Source organism: Aegilops tauschii, chromosome 3, assembly GCF_002575655.3.
Source record: "Aegilops tauschii subsp. strangulata cultivar AL8/78 chromosome 3, Aet v6.0, whole genome shotgun sequence".
Classification (NCBI taxonomy): domain Eukaryota; kingdom Viridiplantae; phylum Streptophyta; class Magnoliopsida; order Poales; family Poaceae; genus Aegilops; species Aegilops tauschii.
The window spans coordinates 507,332,352-507,339,836 of NC_053037.3; the positions used below are offsets into that span (position 1 = coordinate 507,332,352).

At 37.1% G+C, this 7,485-nt stretch overlaps 1 long non-coding RNA gene across 1 annotated transcript; it reads right to left on the minus strand.

The window, feature by feature from the left end:
• Nucleotides 1-402: 402 nt before the first annotated feature.
• LOC123497884 (uncharacterized) lies at nucleotides 403-2,580 on the minus strand. The gene is made up of 4 exons (XR_006672445.2): nucleotides 2,319-2,580; nucleotides 1,842-2,081; nucleotides 1,221-1,308; nucleotides 403-853 (listed from the first exon to the last, which is right to left on the minus strand). It is a non-coding gene; the product is annotated as an uncharacterized lncRNA (long non-coding RNA).
• Nucleotides 2,581-7,485: the final 4,905 nt, after the last annotated feature.

The window sequence follows — 7,485 nt, forward strand, 5'->3', positions numbered from 1 at the left end:
TGTTATAGCACAAAAGACCATGCGTTACAGCGAATACAAAATAAATAAGCGTGTGGTTACAAACCTGAAAATTATTTTACCAATCAAACAACTTCTATTATTTGGTGGTTCAAATGAATGGTGTCAAATACACATCAACATTGTCAACTAATAGAATTTGCAAATAATGCCAGCTCAGTAGTCATGTGGCATGTTCCCAATTGCAACAGAGAAGATTCTATTTTAGCTTGTTACACGAAATTTACATTTTTTTCTAGAAGAAATATTGCCTATAAATAAATTAAATAATAATGATAAACTTTAGCACAATGCAATGGTTCATATTTTTTTAATTTAAGATGAAGGACATGAAAGAGAAAACGATGACCATACTAAGGCTACAGGAAAGGCATACAAAGCATATCATACAGTTATTATATAACACCACGCCTTTAGACATTTCCAAATATACAAAACATAAGGTACTGAATTCTTTTACATAGACTGATATGACTCAAAAATACAATGGTCAATGAGAGAAAAAAAAAAGGCACAGGATTTTCTTTTGTACATCAATGCCAACTAAAAATAATAAGAATTGTAATTAAAGAAAAGTGACCAAAAAAACTGTTAAGAGCATTTGTCTTGCACTCTGACTCAATGTTTTGCTGGCACATTTCCTCATGAACAAATTTGCTTTACTAACCCTCCTATAAAACTTTCAGCTGGATGTCAGTGCCACCGAACTACCCGCTCAATTGTAGGCTCAACTCCAACCAGCTCCATTCTAGGAATAGATGGATTTGTAGTTTTCGACTCCTACTTCAAAAAAGTTTGTTGGGCCTCTACTTTGAGTGAGAACCATACAGTCATACTGCAAACACATAAAAAGTAACGGTTGAAGTAATGCAGAATAATATTCTCAAGTTTAATATACATAGGAAAATGAAAATATCATTATAACAAACAAGGAAAAAGGTTTATAAGTTCTATATTGATGCTCACAATGTCTCTATCCAGCTCAGAAAGTCATTTTACTTTTGAGAGCATCATCGATTTAATCTTTATTTTCTCAAGTGGATAACAATTCATCATTGTCACCAACTACACAATAGGAAATGTGAATAAAAAGACTGCCTTAAGAATTAAGGGAGAAGTCCAGGGAAGTTTAACCCCCACTCTCAAATGAGGGATCCATGTGCTTACTTTGCTTTCCATGTAGCTTCAAAATAATGTATTACCTGTTGTAGATTTTACTCGTTCTCACTGCCATTCTACTGGAAATTCCACAAGGAAAATATATGCCTTCTTCTTTCATAGTAGTGAACGCTGGGTAATGAAAAAAGAACATGGTAAATTTACCTGAATATGTCCCACAAATATTTGTACGATGGATGTTAGTTTAACTCGAACCAATTGCACTAATAAAATAGAACACTTAGAAAGAAGGTAAAATCAGCCTCAGCAACAACGACTTTCACTAAGTAGAAGTCTCCACTAATTAGACTGAAATAGAGCCTAGTAAATTAATAGCCGATTGATATTTTTTGAGGTTTGGCGGCCATCTCTTTTTCTGTTCAGCTAGTACTATAACAAAATTCTGTAGATACCTTGGCAACAGTAGCGGAATCCTTAACACAAACCAGTAACCCAAGTACATGGTAGCTAAGAATATATAGGCGCTAACTTGGAGCAAGAGAACTCCTTTAGGTATTACCATTATTATTGTCAAGCACATCTACCAGAATCTTTTTTTAAGGGAGAAACATGACAGTAGCCAATTTATTTAGTTCTCATCAGTAAATAAAAACAGGTACTAAAATAGTTATCCAGGAAGGGTAGCTTCCTAGTTGTAATCATACCTAATTGTAGAACTTCGGGTACGATTTAGTGTGAAGGACGCACCTTCTGACCTCCTGACCTCCAGCCAGAACAATCAAATTGATCAACATATTGGATTGGCCTGCTTGGGACGTAGCTAGTAAGTCTAGCTATCTTGATTGGGACGTAGCTAGTAAGCCTCATGAAATCAATCCAGTGGCCTGCTTGGACGTAGCTAGTAAATCAATCTAGCCGAAAACGTCCCAAGCACCAGGAGGAATCTGCTACTTAGTAATAAAATCGATCAGCAAAGATGGTATATGTTCAGATCTTGGAGAAGTATGGACAAATAGTTTATAGATAATCAATTTGTAGATTTCCTAGCTTATGCAGAAATACAATACATCATCTATCCAGGACCGGGAAGCAACACTAAATTATGGCATGATATCATTCACTTCTTTTTGTTGCCAATGAATACTAAATTGACCACTTGCTACTAACAAAACTGAGATTACCAGAAGCAGGTCCACCTGATCTCACGGCGCTCGTTCTGCCGCCACCACGAAGGCAAGATTGATCCACCGCCTACAGGAATCCAAGGGAGAGGAGAGAAAGAGAGAATCGGTCGATGGATTCCGATCCGCCGTCCCGAACTCTACTTCCGCGCTCGCCCAACCTCGAGCGAGGTGGGTGCGCCGAGCGGGGCGGCTGCGAGCGCGACCGGCGGCACGCTGCGGCGGCGGGGGCGGGCAACGCGCGACGGCGGCGGGCGGCGCGCGGTGAGGCGGCGCGGGGCGGGGCGGGGCAGGAGGTGGCGGCTGCAGAGGTGGGCGGCGAGCGGCAGCGGAGGACAAGGCGGGGTGGGGCTGGAGGTCGAGATGGGATCGAGGAGGCAGGCCGTGCGGTGGTTGGGCTATTTTTTTTCCTTTCTCTCTCCAAACCGATTCGGGCTGACTTATGTTGAGGATTGCGGGTTGATTACTTAAAACTTCAGGGGCTTTTCTGCAAAATTGCTGACGACGTACGACCAGAGGAGGTTGGACGAAACGTAAGAGGGGAGAGGGAACCTTACGTTTCTTTTAGATAGTAGAGATAGAGATAGATATTTAACATGTATTGAAAAAATGTTCAAAACATGTATTTGAAAATTGTTCAACTTGTGTCAAAAAAATGTTCCACATGTATACGAAAAATGTACAACATGTGGAACAGGTAGACATGTATTGAAAAAAGAAAGAGGAAACAAGAAAAGAAGAAGGAAAGGATCTTTATACAATGTAAAAGAATTTTCATGTAATTTTGAAAAAAATTGTATCATTCAAAAACATGTTTCGCATTTGAATATATTCAAGAAAGTGATCAAAACATGTATTTGAATAAAGTGTTCAACTTGTATCAAAAAATGTTCTACGTGTATTGAAAAAGCATACACATATTTAAAAAAGGAAAATAAGTAAGAAAGAAATAAAAAAACCAATGAAGCTCAAAGAATAGATAAACACACAGAAAACTGATGAAAACGTTAAAAACACATAATGAGTAAGAGAGAAAAAACAATGGAAACTAAAGAATATTGTAAAGAAAACGCATAGAAGAAAAGAAAGAAAGAAAAAAGAAACAATGGAACTCAAAGAAAAGCGATGAAAATAGTAGAGAAATGCACAAAAAAGAAAGAAAGAAATGAAATGAAAAAAATTGGATATGTTAAATAAAACATACATGAAGGAAAAAAACATAAAAAACATTGAAAGCGAGGAAAATCGTAAAGAAAAACATGGAAAAGGGAAAAAAAGAAAAATAATGGAACCAGAAGTAAGCTGATAAAAATCGTAAAAACCATAGGAAAAGCAAGAAATAAAAAAATGTAAAGCAAAAGAAAATGATGAATGCGTTAAAGAAAGCACACAAAAAAAAGAAGGGGGAAACCCATGAAAACAGTAAAAAAAACACATGAAAGAAAGAAATAAAAAATGGAAACCGATGAAAATTAGCAAAAACGCATAGAAAGAAAGAAAGGGAAAAACTAATGACAACCAGAGAAAACTAAAGTAAACATAGAAAAAGAAAATAATAATATGAGAAAACAAGACCAGTCCTACGAGTAAACAACAAAGAAGAAGTAAACAACGTCGTACAATGACCAAATATGCGAGCGCAACCATGCAAATAAGAAACAGGCCAAACCAGTAACAACTCGACGGGAAAACACTTGAGCCGAGACTATCATAGGAAGCGGGCTCGCATTAGGCAAGAAATAGCTTTTGACACATCAGACGTTTCTTTCAAATTTCTTTGTTTCTTAACAAGAAAGCCAGATAAAAGGACTAAGTCCAAAATCTAGATGACTATCAGCTCGGCCAAGACAAAAATGCCACATTAAACCACTCAAGTTAGGGTTGTTTGGTCAGGAACATAAATCCAATGGACTATTTTTTCCTTTTCATGGAGGAATATCTATTTTGGGGTGTGTCATCATAAATAAAATGATTTTTTTATTGAAAATGGGGACCCTATTTATTAGTAAAATACAAAGGGATGCAAATGATGTTTTTGGTAAACATAAGCCATACAAGAGATCGAGAGGCGAAGTTGTCTTTTACAAATCATGGGATCCAAAGTTTGATTCCACCATTTGTGGACGGCGCTTGCTAGGTCAAACTATCCATTCGTAATCTACTTTGGGTGTGGTAGTTTTTCACTCAACCGACAATCCCCTTCCCATTAAATAGCTTAAACGGAGTGTTACAAGCGACTTTTGTGAACTCCTATGATCAAGGATCAAAACAAAGCCCATACTAAAATACATAGCCGATCAAAAGCTCATCTTCTTCCGGGTGAACAATAAATTCAAATAAAATAGGAAAAACTGAAAATTTTGTACATCAAATATGACGAGGTTTTCTATCTGCGTGTTATGAAAATATGACACTTTTTTCTGCGAGAGGTTTTCTATGTACGTGTCTAGAGCTCCTCTCATGCTATATCGCCATGAAATTTAGCACACACCTTGAAAACATGTGCATATTTGGTTCCAAAATATTTTATTTTATTTTTTTGCGTTCCACAGGAGCATATGCTCTTGTGCACCGAACATCAAAGCCCATACCATATTTAGTTTGGGCCATATTATGTGCGAGCGCTATATCTCGCATTAAGCGAGACGATAGGAGTTTCAGGCCAGCCCAGTAGCGACTTTAAGAGAAATGGAGATGAAAAACGGAGCTACCAGGACTCGATCCATGATGATAGCTAGCGCTGCTAACCAGTAAGCTAGCCTCGCCTTCGTGGAATCCTATAGGGCTCGACCTACTTAAGGGAATAGAGCCAGTTTTTCATAGGGTTTTCCGAGTTTTTTTCCCGGTTTTTCTTCGTTCTTGTCTCTATTTTCACCGGTTTCGTTATTTCCTTTCTTTTTCTTTGGTTTTATTTATTTCTTTTCATGGTTCATATTGGTTTTTTCTTTTCTTTTTTCTTTTTTCTTTGTTTTGCTCTGGTTTTATTTGTTTCTTTCTCGGGTTTCAATGCCTTTTTGTTTGTTTTCCTCTTGGTTTTTCATTGTTTTTCTATATGTATTTTTGTTATATATCTAACACACATTTAAAAAAATATAAGTTTAACATTTTTTGAATTCATGGTCAACATGTTTTCTATACACATTTTTTAAACATTTTTCAAACCCATGATTACATTTTTCAAATACAAGGTTCACATTTTTGTTATGCATGGTCAACATTTTTTCTATACACAATTAATATTTTGGAAGATTTTCCAAGTATAAATAAATGTAAAAAATACAAGCAAAATAGCGAATCAGAAAACAGAAAAAGCAACCTGTAGCCTCCCACGCAGCTAGGCCGGCCCATCTTGAGCTCCCCGACACGAGGCTTCTCTCTGTCTCGCTCAGAGCGTGACAGGGGGCTCTCCATATTCGAGACCTCCTATAGTCCTATTCGGCGCTTTAAGCGCCGGTTGGGGCTACTGGCGCTCGCTAGCGACGCGTAGCAGCCCGGCCCAGTAACCTGCTCGAAAAGGAAACGTGAAGAAAAATAAATCAACCGTAATCGAAATTTAGGACCGCTGGGAATCAAACTCGGCACCGCAACATTGACAGCCTAACGCATTAACCACTAGACCAAATTACTTTTGTTGTGCTACTACAAGAAAACAATGTAGTTAACCTTTCGTTTAGTCAAACATTAACGTATACCCAATATAAATTATCTGAAAAAAGAAAACATAAATTTGAAAACAAGCTCATGGATTTTGAAAATTGTTCATCCATTAACAAAAGTTCACAAATTTGAAAAAAATGTTCATCAACTTTGAAAAAACGTTCATCAATTATGAAAAAAGTTCATCAATTTTGAAAAATAGTTCACAAATGTTATAAAAGTCCATTGATTTTGGAAATATGTTCATTAATTTTGAAAATAATTCATTGATTTGGAAAATGAGTTCATTAATTTTAGAAAAGTTCATTTTTAATAAAATCATCAAATTTAAAAAATCATCATTTTTTAAAATTTCACTTATTTTGAAAAGTTCATCGAATTTGAGAAAGTTCAAGCATTATAAAAAAGAAGGAAAAGTGAAGAAAAGCAAACAAAGATTAAAAAACAGAAAAAAAAGGAAAAACAAACTTAAAACCGGTCAACCAGGGGCATTCCGCGTTCTGGAAAACAATGAAACAAAGGAAAAGAAGTGAGAAATCACAAGCGCCATGTTGTCGGGTTCGATTCTTGACGAGCGCACCTTTCTTTTGCAGTTTACTAGAAAAAGGAAAAATAAATAAAATGGGTTGGCCCGACGCACGGGGTTTGTGCGGCTGTTTGTGAAAACAACTAAAACTGGCCCCATAGCTTCTTCCATGCATTCGCTGCGCCGGCCGAGCAATTACACTGAAAAAGGTGCTCAGTTCTATCTAGCTTGAATTTGAGAAAGTTCAAGCATTATAAAAAATAAGGAAAAAGTGAAGAAAAAGAAACAAAGATTTAAAAAAGAAAAAAGAAAAGGAAAAAACCAAACTAAAAACCGGTCAACCAGGGGCATTCCGTGTTCTGGAAAACAATAAAACAAAGGAAAAGAAGTGAGAAATCACAAGCACAACGTTGCCGGGTTTGATTCTTGACGAGCACACCTTCCTTTTGCAGTTTACCAAAAAAGAAAAAATAAATAAAATGGATCGGCCCAACGAGACGGGGTTTGTGCGCCTGTTTGTGAAAACAACTAAAACTGGCCCCAATTAGCTCAAAAAAAAATATAACTGGCCCCATAGCTTCTTCCATGCATTCGCCGCGCCGGCCGAGCAATTACACTAAAAAAGTTGCTCAGTTCTATCTAGCTTGTTGGGTCGTGTTCAAAAAAAATCTGGGTCGTTGGGCCGAGATCAATGAGAAATTTGCGTCTCGTGAAATGGGCCCAAAACAAAGAAAAAAATAAGAAGAGTTAAATCTCATGAAATCAGTCAAAAGAAAGGGAAAACTAATGGCAACAAAAGAAAACTAAATAAAACACACACAAAAAAATGAAAATCGGTCCAGCGAGTAGACAACAAAGAAGTAAACACCACCGTACAGTGACTCACAGCGACTGAACCAGTGAGTGCGACCAGTCAAGGAAGAACCAAGCCGACCCAGTAACAACTTGATGGGACAACCCGTGAGGTGAGATTATCATAGGGCT